The sequence below is a fragment of the Ruditapes philippinarum genome, unplaced genomic scaffold (genome assembly GCF_026571515.1).
Source record: "Ruditapes philippinarum isolate M1 unplaced genomic scaffold, ASM2657151v2 ctg1400_1_1_1_1, whole genome shotgun sequence".
In the NCBI taxonomy this organism is placed as follows: domain Eukaryota; kingdom Metazoa; phylum Mollusca; class Bivalvia; order Venerida; family Veneridae; genus Ruditapes; species Ruditapes philippinarum.
This window is the reverse complement of record NW_026859487.1, coordinates 29,282-44,769: the sequence shown is the minus strand read 5'-3', so window position 1 is coordinate 44,769 and position 15,488 is coordinate 29,282.

Here is a 15,488-nt window from a genome sequence, read left to right as displayed (position 1 = left end):
TCCATTGGGTTCAAACTATGAATTCAGATAACCGGGTGCAAAAATTGCTAAGAATATTTTTGTTAAAATGACATTATGCTCATATTTTTATAGTCAAGTTGAGCTGAATTGACTTTATATGTCAAAAGATTGATGGTCAAAATGTTTGACCAACATTTGATATTGGAAAATGTTTAGGGTAAAATTATAAATCTGCCTATAATATAAAAAGACTGTCCCACTCTTTTCTATAAACTAAGCGCTATAGGTAAATTCTTATGGATATTTACAGAAATTTTGTTTGGATCTGTGCGTTATTTATTGTGTATGCGAACTTTATTATTAAATTAAAAGGAATTATTGCCAAATGAAAACTTATTTTGATCTTCACCCGTTTACTCACTATATATCCTTGGATGGGCATAATATCACTAGGGTTACCAATATCCAGATTGCTCCTAATACATTGGTCACAGGGTTTTGGACTGTTGACAAAAATCTGGAGATTTGGATCTCTTTTAATTCCTCTTCTCTCTTTATATATGTGAACTGTGCATTAATGCAATCACCCTCTTTCTCTATAATTCAGTGATTTCCCTGTTTAGGGTATAAAACTTTTTATTATTTTTCAATGACTTCAATTTCCTCATTGTCTTCCATATTGTATTTTATGACAGGTAATTTACCGGTGTAAATAGTCATTGTGCTAAAAAAACAGATTAATCTTTTTTAATGAATAAATCAGTGAATAACACGCTGATTAATACTATAAACAAATAAGTGAATACGAAAAATTAGAACATGAAAAATTATAAAAAATATTGTCTGAATGTTCCAGACATGGGTAGTTGAAATATAGCCGAATTTTAACTCTACATTGACTTTGCTAAAATCACTAACTAGTCACTTGTTGGCTGGGTAAATTTTTTGCACAAAACCATTTGTACCTGATTTACTTAGTGACATCACCTTGTTTATCACTACCAACATTGTTCAAGATTAATCACATTTTTGGATCTCCAATTTCAATATGCTTATAAAATGATTAAAAAAAATCTTTGAAACATCAAGGTTAAAAGCCCTCATATTAATTCTAATTTTTTACCCTATACTGCAACTGCTCAAGTTATATCCTGCAGTCCAATTTTACTATCCATGCCAGTGAAAAGCATGTTCTGAATTTCGAAACGCAATACATTTCAAAAGTACAAATTTGAATTTATAAACACACAATCACAATTACTATTGTAGATCTCTGACAATTTGATGGCATTAAAAACGTCAGTAATTAGTGTTTTTGTGTGTTTTTTTTAAGTAAATCGAATTTTTAATAAAGCAATCTATTCTATATATCACTAAGACCTTAAATATTAAGGATTTGGCATAACACATTTGAATCATTATCAAATTAAGACATTGATCATGCCTATTTCTGTCCTTTTTTCATTTTTTAAGATGGCATCACCAACAGTTATATGCAATTGACAACATGGTGTGCAAAGTAAGTCTACAATGACCCTCTTGTTCTTGAATGTATTCTACAATTACAATCCTTTTTACCTATATCAGGAACTTTGCTATAATCAAATGTGCCTAAATTGTATTAAAAACTTTGATGAAAAAGTGATTTTATTAAATTTTATTATTTTTCTTTTTACTCTTACCTGAAACTTCAATATGTGCTATGTACCCAACCGAGTCAGTTATATGAAAGGTCGGAAAATATTTGTAGAAACTCATCAATAAAAGGTTACATATTTGAATAACTTTTCATATTTACAGATGAAATATGCAAGAAATATATAATATGATTGTTTAAACGTGGATATATTTTAGAAAATGCAAGTTAATTGTTTCAACATATACTTACATGGTTGAATTGCAACACTATTTTCGACTTTTATTGCTTAACTCCATATGAAACTATTAACAATTTTGCATACTCTATCCAATAGTGACTGAACTTTGTTAAACATTACAGATTAAAGTCTTTCAAGTAGTTTATATAAAATAATAACAAACTAAATAGATACAATTATTGTCACTAACAATAAATGTGTGATTTTGATTAATGTATAAATTTACCTCACCCACATAAGACACACTTTTTTTCTAAAAAAATACAATTAAATAAAAACATAAATACCACATTTTTTATGCAGAGGATGGTTTTCTGTATTATTAACCATTGTAATTCAACTGATTTGTAAATTATATTTTTATGGGAAAATGTTCGGACATTTTTAAATATTACCAATTTTTCGTTATATTTCGCCAAAATATTCAGCCTGTGTCTTTTAAAAGATAATATTACATTAAAATTAGATTTTAAATTTATATGTGTGACATGTACTTGATACGAAAATGTAAAGAACAAATGTATCTGTTTTAAAGTCAAGTAAAAGTTACTAAGTTGCATTTTCCATACTTTTAGCGTCCATCTTGGATTTCTCTTTAATTAATGCCAATTTATATAATTATGCCGGCACCCAATCATTCTGAAAGCCTGAATGTTACTCATCATTTGTATTATTTTCTTCAGCCCAGTCGTACAACCGTTTATTAATGATACCCGAAGATATTTTATACATAGTATTTGTAATAGAGGTGCCTCTGTAGTTTCCAGGAATATTACTTGGTCCATCCTTATGAATAGAGGTTATGGCTAAGATAATGAAATATGACCAATTAAGAATATATGATTAAACAATTCTAAACATATTAGGGCTATATCATCCATAGAAGTCTTATGAACGTTCAGACAAGTTTGCTATAAACAGCCTCAGTAATAAGTTTGCAAATCCGGAATTTTCGCAAACTCAACTACCTTTTTTAACATAGTTTTAATACAAAAAGTTAAATCAAACAGTAATTTGGATAAAAATAGACGATTATTGACCGATTACACAAATATAGCGCAATAATTAAACGCTGTGTGAGCGTTCAAAGTGTGACCTCCCACGGGTTTTTACGTATCCCAATGGGACTTTAGTGGGGTTGAAATCCCATTTCTTAAAGTGGGAGAATAAAACCGTGGGAGGAAAAATAATTTTGTTTTCTAAATATTTTTACATGTGTTGAACATATAATACTTATAATAAACTTATAAGTATTCGAGGAATATATTTAAAGAATTTTGCAATTCTCCCATTGGCTGAACTAACCCATTTAGTAAATGGGAGAAATCTCCCAAAATTTAAATGGTGCGGAAACCTCCCAAAATTAAAATGGGAGAAATCTCCCATGATGGCTAACTTAGAGAAATACCCCATTAGAGCGTGATGGGAGAATAGCATTATGGGAGAATTCATCTAATATAATATATCTTTTTTTTGTTTTACTTATTGGAACGGAATTTAACAGTAAAAGTTTTTCTACATGTTAATATTCGGTTCCGACCTTTTTAAAATGAAATAGGTCCGGTCCAATTAGTTATTTATTAACTCAATTAATTAATTATTAATTTATTTATTAGTTAATTAATTAATTCTAAATAAATAAATTCATTCATTCATTCATTAAATTAATTATAAATTTATAAATAAATAGAAAACTTAATAATTAAATTAACATATTGATAAATCAATATATTAATAAACTAATAAATTAATACACTTATTAATTAATTAAATAAAGAAATCAATAAATACATTAATTAATAAATGAAATAGATTGATAAATTGATGAATTAATAAATAAATAAATTATTTTTTTAATAAATTGATTAAATAAATAGATTAATTAATTGGTTTATGAATTAATGTTACAAATGTCCAATTAGTCTAATAATGAATTAAAATATATCTGAAATATTATGATTTCGCTTGGATTATTACCTTAAGTTTCATGAACATTGATAGCGACTTTTTTTTTTAATCATATAAATATATAAATGTATATTTCTTTCCATTAATTTATAGTATTTGTTCTGTGTAGTTAGTTATTATTTATAGTAGGATATAATTTTATGATTAGTATGATATTTTCGTGTTATTATAAATGTTTTACTAGTCTCTTATAATTCAATGATTGAATGGTCATGTACTTTTCTGTGTTTTATGTTTGCTTATGAATTTTATTTGTGTATGTGCATGAAAGAGACTTAAATAAATAAATATTATTATACATTGTAGAAATACTCAAAAAAATTGTTTAAACAGTATGACAGTCAATTTAATTAATTAATTCTAAATAAACAAATTCATTCATTCATTCATTCATTCAATTAATTATAAATATATAAATAAATAGAAAAATGAATAATTAAATAAAGAAATCAATAAATAAATTAATAGATTGATAAATTGATGAATTAATAAATAAATATTTTTTTTTTAATAAATTGATTAAATAAATAAATTAATTAATTGTATGACAGTCAACTGTACATTAAATTCGGGCGGTGTGTGGTCAGTGCAGTTCTAATTAGCAATGGGATCAATTATCTTTTATTACCCTTCATGATGGGGCTTTTTCTTAACAGCAATGGTCACGTGACAAAATGGCTGGACGTGTTATTTTTTGATCTCTCATTTTTTGAAAATATTTCGGTTATAAGAGTAGCATATCAGTGAAAATGTCAAATATTCTTCTGTGATATAATGTGTTGGATTATAAAGAATGACTAAATCAGAGAAAAAGAAGCATAAAAAGAGAAAAAAAGGTAGTAGTACAGATGATGAATTTTTGAATATCAGTAAAGTGTATAGATCCGGAGGCGCGACAGGGGTAGATCAATCATATAGTGATAACTTGGAACTTGCAAACAAAACAGAAATACAGACTAGTGAAAGCAATACAGAAGTAAGTGACATTTTGAATGCAACCAATTTAGTGCTGTTTGATAACCAGTTTCCTGTTTTTGAAGAGTCAGGAGCGCAAGAAATAGTACAGGCAGCCCCGGCTGATATGTCTGAAAGTTGTATAAAAATGGCCTCCGAAGACAATACGTGTATCCCTTCATATTCTGAAATTATGAAACATCTAATAAAAATTGAATCAAAATTGGAAAATATTGACATTAAGCTGAAAACTTTAGATGTTTTAGAATCAAAAGTTGACAAATTTGAGAGAGATTTAAAATCATTATGGTTAAATGTACATGATACAAAAAAAGGATACAGATGATAAGCTATTAAAGTTTGACGATCGCATAAGCCATGTTGAAATTTCTAACGCAGAGAAGTTGTCAAAACTTGAATCATTGGAAAAAGAAAATGACCAAATAAAAGAAGACCTGTCTTATCTACGATCCCAGTCTATGAGAAATAATCTCATTTTTGGTGGAATATCCGAGTCGCTGAATGAAAAAGCAACAGAAACTGAAAACAAATTAAGGGAGCATTTGGTTAATAAGCTGGGACTCGCACAAGATACAGTAGATGCCTTGAAGATAGAAAGAGCCCACAGAATGGGGTACCAATCAACTGATCCATCAAAATTAATCAACAGGAAAATTGTATGCAAATTTGCGTATTTCAAAGATAGAGAAACTGTAAGGAAGCAGCACTTCAAACTTGATGGTAAACAATTCTTTATGCATTAACAGTTCCCGCCTGAGGTCGTGGCAAAACGTGAGAGATTAATTCCTAAACTTCGTGAGGCGAGAGCAAAAAACCATAACGCATGGATCTCTTATGACACATTATTTATCGATGGAAAACCAATCAACTTTGAATAGGAAACATCGGAGAATGGGCCCAAAATATTAGTGTGGAATTGTAATGGTTTAACAGAAAGAAAACTTAATGATCCAGATTTTATTGATAAAATTAGTAAAAATGATATTGTTATATTATCGGAAGCTTGGACGGATAGTGAGTCTAACATTGATATTGACAACTTTACATGTTATAATTTCTATAGAAAATTCAAGCATAAAAGGGCTAAGCGTAACAGTGGGGGTATTGTGATATATATAAAAAACAATATAAAATCAGGTGTTTCAATCATTAAAAACCATTTTGATACAATAATATGGCTTAAGCTTCATAGAAATGTTTTCAATTTTACAAAAGATGTATTTTTGGCAGGTGTATATATATGGGGAGATGATTCTCCGGCTGCAAGTGTAAACAATGTTGATTTATTAACCTATTAGAGCAATATGTTTTTAATTATGAACAGATAGGTAGCGTCCTTATGGCAGGGGATTGGAACTGTCGTGTCGTTTTATTAGATGTGACAAAAATATTTCAAGTATTGATGATATTGACAACTTCCCAGATGAAACCTTATGCAGAACCTCAAGTGACCTTGTATGCAATGCTCGTGGCGTAAAACTGTTAGAATTTTGTAAAGCCACCTCTTTACGTTTAGCCAACGGACGATTGGGACATGATTGCGTAACCGGTGAATATACATATTATAGTCAGCAATCATGCAGTACAATAGATTACTTACTGTTAAAAGAAATTGATTTTCATATCGTTCAATCGTTCACTGTTAACCAGTTTGACTTGTTTAGTGACCATGCATCATTGAGTTTTAAGATATGTGGCGATAAACCACCGGATTATGATGTTTACAATAAAAATCATTACGTTTATTATAAGTGGAATGACGATCATAAAATGTTGTTTAGAAGGTCATTGTTGGGAAAAAAGAATGAATTTAATAGTATCATGAATGTAAATAATGTTCAAGAAATAAGTACTGTAAATGATTTAGTATCAAATTTTTCTCACTTGATTTGTGAATCAGCTGATTTGTTTTTTAAGAAAAATGTTTATTGTAAGAGTGCAAAAACGTATGATAACTCTTGGTTCGATACTGAATGCGCTGATGTGAAACGCACATATAAAGAAAAGTTGTATATTTTTAACAATGATAAGTCATGTTTAAACAGATTATCTTTATGCGATTCTAAAAAGACGTATACAATGATTTTGAGAAAAAAGAAAAGAGCATTTAATTTAAAGAAGTCGCAAGAATTAACTAATTTAAAAACCCGTAAACCAAGAGAATGTTGGCAATATTTTAAACAACAAAATAGACGTACGGGGGACGATATATCTGCTAAAGTATTTTTTTGAAATGTTTAATGAAATAAAAACAACAATCATTCCCGAGGTTGAAACATTTATTGATGACGGAAATACTAATACAAATAACCCTACTTTTGATGAATTAAACATGCCGATTACCTGTGATGAAGTTCGTGCTGCTGTTCGCAATTTAAATCGTAACAAATCTGCATCGCCAAGTGACAATTTACTTAAGGTAGACCATGGGTAATGGGCACCATAAGGTACTGTAAAATTGACAACATAGGACAGTTATATGTCTTCAAGGTCAACTGTATGCAAAATTTAAATAAAATTTACCGTTTGGTTTATGAGTTATGGATATATTTCTAAACTAAGACTTTGCCATTAAAAGGGCTTATTTTCAGAAATGAAGAAACTCTAAATAATCTGTAATATCATCATTATAAAAAAATGTTTTTCTATTACCTATTGTTAAGAAACAAATAGTAACATTCAGGTAACAAATTACACAAGCAAAATGTTTGTTTCTAAACAAAATGTTCTTAATATGTATAAAAATGTTACCCTACCCCACCCACTTTAAACACTAATTTTACCATTTCCCTATCTAAAATGCCTTATTCAAAATATTCCTAAAATTTACCATAATGAGGGGCTGTTTTCAAAGTTTGCCTAAATTTTTTTAAAGGTATATTGGTTGATCCTGCGAAATATAAAATACTTTTACCGTGTAGTTTTTATTTTATTAAACTTTAAAAATATCTGGTATCATATTTTCTATTTATTTTGTCATTATTTAGCAAATAAATACCTACAAAAATTATATAATTTAAATCAAACACTTTTTTCTTTCATAAGGGATCAGAGGGATACATAAAAAATGTTAAAAAGAAAAAAAAGAAAGAAAAAAAGTTGCCCCTTCTGGGGCTTGAACCCACGCCCCTCAATTTCAATGTAGTTTGCAAGCGATTTTAGTCTATTTGAATACTCTTCAAAGTGGAGGTAATGCATTACCCATGGTCTACCTTAATGAATATTTTATTGAAACTATTGATATCTTGGTAGGGCATATTACAGATTTATTTAATATTGTTTTTAACACAGGTTATTTTCCAGAATTGTGGACACAAGGTTTTATTGTACCTTTGCATAAAAAGGGGGATAATAGAAATGTAAATAATAACAGGGGTATAACATTAATCAGCAATTTTGGTAAATTATTTACTAGTATTTAACTTCAAGGGTAGAAAAATGGTTTGAGGATAATAATATGTTATCAGACGCCCAGTTCGGTTTTAGAAAAGGGCTCAGCACTGTGGATGCAATTTTTGTCTTACACAATTTAGTACAATATATGTTATCTGAAAATAAAAGATTTCCGTGCGCTTTTGTCGATCTTAAAAAAAGCGTTTGACTCTGTGTATAGAAACGCGCTATTGTATAAATTATTTAAGATGGGCTTGGATGGTAAAATTTTAAATATATTTAAAGCTATGTATTCAGTTGTAAAATCTTGTGTAAAACATTGTAATACATTTTCTGACTTCTTCAATATATCGATAGGTTTAAAGTTACATTTAATAATTTCATAAAAAACTAAATAGCGACATTTCATTAATAAATTGGGTTTTATATCGACTCCAGGTCTTATTTTGGTGTCCAAACAACCAAAATGAGTTTTATTAGCATAAAAATAGGTAACCTCATTGTGGCGAAATGGGAAATACAATTTCTGTTTGCATGAGAAACTCCGCCTTCGGATCATCCGTACATCAATATTAAATCAACAAACATGACTATAAGTGGCAGTCCTAATTTAACGGTATATCTCCGCATTGTAACGGATGTTTTCATACAAATTTAATCTTTTTACGAGATTATTACTTTTACTGAACCCCAGGTTTAGTGCACCGTGAAGCTTAAACGGTTAAAGTGTGTTTGCACAAGAAAATATCACATTTGCTGTGTTCCGGATAGCAACTATAAAACTGTGACGTAGCGCATACACGAGCTCATTATAGTCTTCATTTGCATGTTAAAATTCGTATACGAACTTTAGTGGTACCGTGGGGTTTCCCGTTTAAAATCCTAATTTATGAACAATATTTGATGAGATTTACAACAATACTATTAAACAGGTTAATGAAACTGTAGAATGTTTGATTTTTAAGCCGACGGCAAAATATTTTTACATATTTATTTAATGTAACTTTAAGGCAGGGACAAAATAATTCTCCGGCACTTTTCGCATTATTTTTAGAGGATCTTGAATTATTTTTACAAAACCGAATGGATTGTGGTCTCAATATTTATGAATTATGTATCATTGATTTATTATTTGCCGATGATATGGTGATAGTTGGCAGATCACAAGAAGACTTACAAAAATCGCTAAATACCTTGTATGATTATTGCAATAAATAGGGACTTGAGGTCAATACGGATAAAACCAAAATTGTTGTTTTCCGTAAAAGGGGACTGGTCAAATTAAGTGAAAAATGGTATTATAATGGAAAACATATTGAAGTTGTTAACGATTTTAATTATCTAGGGGTTGTTTTTAATTATACAGGTTCTTTTGTTTTAAATACGCAGTGCTTAGTAGGGAAAGGTTTAAAAGCTATGAGCATTTTATTGAATAAGATAAACAAATTTCATTTAAATCCTCGTGTTTCACTACAATTATTTGATGCCTTTGTTGGCTCAATACTTAATTATGCATGTCCGGTTTGGGGTTTTACTAAATCTAAAGATATAGAAAGGGTACACCTTAAGTTTTGCAAATCAATATTAGGAGTAAAACAATGTGCTAGTAATAATGCAGTGTATGGCGAATTAGGTAGATGCCCCTTGCATATCAAAAGATACGTACAAATCATTAAATTTTGGCTTAAGCTTGTCAATACGGATAATATTATACTGAAAGAAATTTATAGATATACAGTAAGCAATAGTTTGACTGGTGAAAATAATTGGGCTCAAAATGTAAAATCCTTATTAAATGAATTTGGCTTTTCTTATGTGTGGGACAACCCAATAAATGTCAAAAGTAGTTTCTTTTTATCTGAATTTAAGCAAAGAGTTATTGATTGTTTTAGGCAAAAATGGCATTCAGACATAGAAAACAATATTGTACTAAACACTTTGTATAGTTATATCAAAAAAGACTTTTGTTTTGAACCTTATTTAAGAAATATTTGTTGTAAAGGTATACTTATGAATATTTGTAGAGTTAGAATTTCTGCTCATAACTTAAAGGAATAGGAATGGATGGAATGATGTCTGTCTAATATAAATATTCATCATTTAAAAAGAGGTACCATGACAGTTTTTCTGCTGACATCAACCCTATAAGTGAGAAATTCGTGTTTTAAGACACTACTTTTTACTTGAGAAATAAGTTCATGGGCGCCGCCATTTTGGCGTTCTGCCATTCTCGCGAGACAGACGAGACCGAGATTGTGACGTGTTACACCCACTTCCGGTTAGTTGTACACGCTGGTACAACTGAAATATATCTTGGTGAAGAACTTATTAATCTTATTGCGTACATTATATATTATTTATGAAAACATCATATGGAACTGAATTGCTTTAATTAATTAATTGAAGACGCCGCGACATTAATTATTACATTAATCATTTGTCCGATTTTCAAGCTTGATGATGATCCCACCACATGATTTAAGCAATAACTGCTTAATTTTCATAGATAAACCATTAATTTAATTTGGGTACTATGAATTGACGATATATCCTTTTATTTTGTACTTAATTTTCGCTAGACAAGCTGTCCGAATAGGGTACATCGCCGGTCATGTATCTTTTTTTCAGCGTAAAATATCAACTAAATCCAATATGCAAAGATCTACTGAGGACGCGATTTTCCGCCATTGACGCTAAAAATGAGAATGGTGAGAATGGCGCAGGAAAATCGGCAGCCAGACTAATATCGTAAGAAAACAAAACTGCCCGTTAGGTTATTTAGGTACCCAGTCAAAACTGGTACCAACAGCAAAAGATTGCCCATTCCCCTGTAATTACAATGTACGCATATTCTCGGGTTTATCCAGTTTCCTATAGCATTTTTCCACGTTATCTACTTACCCAATTCCTTTCCCACACAGATACGCATTTCTACTACCGTAAATTTAATCCAATAAAACAAAAAAAATCATAAATCTACTTAATATTTAAAATGATTATTGGTAACTGAAAAAAAATATGTTGCTATTTTATGACATGCTGTCATTTACAGCATAATTCGACGGTGTGGCACTTAATTTCCCCTAAAGTCATTCAGGTCACCGATGAAGCGTAAAAAATAGATGTCTATTTCGTCATTAGAATATTTGACAAGGGTAATTAACCAATCAGGGCAACATTGTGCATGATCAAAAGGTCTGTCGACACAGAGGCATACAAGGAGCAATAAAAATCGTCAGTACACAGTGTGACAGGAACAGTAGGTGCAAATAAGGATCAATTAAAATGGACAATGCACAGTATTAGACATAAGTAGTAAGAACCAGCAGTTGTGTGAATAAATTATGCAAATTAGATTTTTGAGCAGCCAATAAAAATGTTTTGCCTGCAATTCATATTAGGCTACGATTACGCCGGCAGCATCATACGTTGACAGACATGTTAAAAATTTACTTTTCAAAAGAGTTGCTTATATTTTTGAAATGTGTACATCAATTATAACATATGTTCACACCTTTAAATTTGAAAGTCAGAATCAAACTGCAAAAATTTAATTATATGTACTATTAAGAACACGTTTTAGTAGGATTTTTATAATAATGATAATTATCGCCGTTCAATAATTAACAGCCAATTATTCGTTGGTGCGTTCGTTTATTTAATTGCATTATTTGATTGTGAAACTTTGTTAAATAATAACATGTGTATTTATTAAATCTGTGAAATATTGTTTAATTACATTAAGATGAGACTTCAATGAACATAGCATTGTTTGGAGTAACGGGCATCACTGGCATGAAGTGGTGCGACGGGTAGACGTTGATTTTTGTTTGTTTCTTTCTTTATTTATTTTTTTTTTTGATATTGTTACGTATTTTGAACCATAAAAAAATCTCCTCTACACCTTCTGTGAAAATTTAATTGTCTAATCAATACTTAATTGTAAATATTTCCCTACGATTCAACTAGATTTATCATAAAACTAAAGATGTGGGGAAATGACATCACGCGCACCTGTTTTTATACGGCCAATACACAAACATGGCCGCGCTTACTGATTTGTAGAAATCGATGATTTAGCGATTTAAATTTTGTTATCATTCGTTTAATATTATGATTTGGCGGCAGAAAATTTGCAGATTTATTATTTATAGTATACTTTTTCTGAAATCAAGTTTTTATTCTAACCTTGTCTTTCCCTTTAAGGATTGAAACCGGTAGATACGGACGTAATAGAACCCATAGAAATGAAAGATTATGCCAATTATGTAACTTACCAGAAATTAAAGATGAGTATCATTTTATTTTAGTTTGTCCATGTTATCAAGATATTCGAAGAAGATTTATCAAGCGTTATTACTATATTAGACCTTCTATGTATAAATTAGTAGATTTACTACAATCAGATAATAAAGCTATACTTTTACTAAATTTAGGAAAATATATAGATGTAGCTAATAAAAAGCGACAAGAATTGTTACTATCCGTTGTTTATTCATAAAACATTTTGAATGTTAATTGGTTCAACTTAGTATCCTTATTATCGTTAAAAAGATACATGTAATATTATACTTTTGACGCTGATATTGTCACTTCTTTTCTGTTTTTGGTGTTTTTCTTCTTACTGGAACTTTTTATTTCTATGAATGATAATGAAATTGTGATGCTTTTTGTTCCTTTATTTGCAGCTGTCTGTTCTCCGTTAGATAACATCAGTTAAAACTTTTTATATTCTTCTTATTATTTGTTTCTTTGCTTTTGTCATGTGACCACAGAATTATTATATTTGTAATTATTGTATGTAACGAGATACTGTAAATGTATAAGTTACCGAAATAAACTATTTCTTCTTCTTCTTCTTCATGATTATAAGAGACACACACAAAAAAAAAAGAAAAAAAAAAGAAAAAAACACGGTTTAAAAGAATAATAAAAAATAAAAAAAGAAGAAAAAATGGATGTTGATCATTTGAAAATGAATATGTATTAATGTAAGTTAACAAATTATATATACATGTACGCCGTAAATTGCATATGTTGTAACAGAAATTAGAGCGTTTAGGATGTTTTTCGTCTGCTTCATTGATCTCTTTTTTTCCTTGTTTACAATCCAGTTGAATAATTGAATGGCTATTTGTGCTAAAAACGGCGTATTTGAAAATCGTGTAGGCACGTTCATTTAGAGCACTTAAATAACAAAAGCATTTTTGTTTACATAAATATAACTTGTACAACACGAAAAATGAAACCAAACAGCATATATTTTGATGTATTAGCGAGGAAAAGAAATACAGATAAGTATAACTGACATGAAGGTTAACAAAATTAGGTAGGGATTTTCCTACGTCATCAATTAAATGGCGGCAGATATTGCCGATTATTTATTTATTTATTTATTTATTTATTTATCAATAAGTTAATTAATTAATTCTAATGAATGAATGAATGAATGAATGAATGAATGAATGAATGAATGAATGAATGAATGAATGAATGAAGAACGAAGGAACGAACGAACGAACGAAAACGAACGAACGAACGAACGAACGAACGAACGAATAAATAAATAAAAAAAAATCAAAAAAAAAATCATTCATTTAATTATAAATATATAAATAGACAGATAATAAATAATTAAATGAATAAATTAATAACTCAATAAATTAATAAACTAATAAATAATTAAACTTATAATTTAATTAAATGAATAAATTAATAAATAAATTAAAAATTTAGTCAATTGATAAATTAATAAACTAATAAATTTAATAAATTGATTAGATAAATAAATTAATTAATAAATTTATAAATTCATAAATTAATTCATTCGTTAATGTAACAAATGTCCAATTAGTCTGATATTGAATTAGAATGGATCTGAAATATTATGATTTCGATTGGTCGATTACCTTAAGTTTCAATACCAGTATAACAGTCACCTGTACATTAAATTTGGGCGGGGATAGGAATAGTTCATAAGATATGTGATTTATCCTATAACTGTATCTATAAATGCTTTGTCGTATTTCATAGTGTGAGAGAAATGTGCAGTCTGACCGAAACTTGAACCGGGGACTCCGATTGAGCTATTCGGCCGCTTACAAATCTTTTCCTGAACAGTGTATCCATGCTATTACAAGTAGAGAAACTGACAGCGAACAGCATGGATCCTGATCAGACTGCGCGGAGGCGCAGGCTGGTCTGGATCCATGCTGGTCGCAAACCCATTATGTTGGTTTTGTCATGACACGGCTCATATAATCACTTATGACTTTATGTAAATATTTTATGTTTATTGGAGGTGATTTATAGGCCCATTGGGCCGGGTATATTTGATATGTTGTAAAATTAGATTTGTAAAATAAGTTTACACATGTCATTAAAATAAATAAATTACTTACTTACTTATTTACTTACTTACTTATACACATAAATGAAATATAAAGATCCATTCACATTATCTGCGGATTTCATAATTGAAATTAAACTTTATCAGTATAAGAATATTTTGAGTATCGGTAAAAATTCGAAAGTCCAATTTAAAAAGTGATTTTACTATCAATATATAATTTAGTATGTTCTTAACATGATTTTTTAAAACAAACTACGATAATTTTTATTTTTTAAACAGAAATTTACTCATACAAAAACTGTTTCAAAGATACATAATTTTATTTTAACCAGGGTACAAATGTTAATTTACATAGCACGGCCATGTTCCCCTGTCCTGTTCAAGTCACCGTTTATGCAGAAACACGGCTGATGGGAGACGAGAAAACTCGGGAGATGATGATGATATTTTTCAAGAAATGCTATTTCGAATAATTTGACATCATCTATCAACAATGCATGTACATACTCCCCAGTGACATCCATCTGATTCTAGCAATTGTATATACATGAACTGAGTTTTCAACATTTATATTGGATTTTTTATTGGACAAATAATTAAAATTTAAATATTTGTTTCTTATTATAATTAAAACATTTTGTTTAGTTTTTAAGATAAACATTACGCATAAGGTGATATCGCATGGGTCAGTCACAAACACGCGCCTGTTTGAGGAAACAGTTATTTAATATTTCGTTATACATAAATTAACTGTATAGAGCCTTTGTACATCACAATTTTTTTCGACATTCCACATTTTGACTTATATTTCACATAAAGCGATATGGTAACACACGCACGCACGCACGAACACACAAACATACATAACTACACATGCACATAAAAGTGAACACGTTCCTACAGTATTAACACTCGCACATGTGATCACTTATGAAATATTTTCAATGTGCTCTTTATCAGTT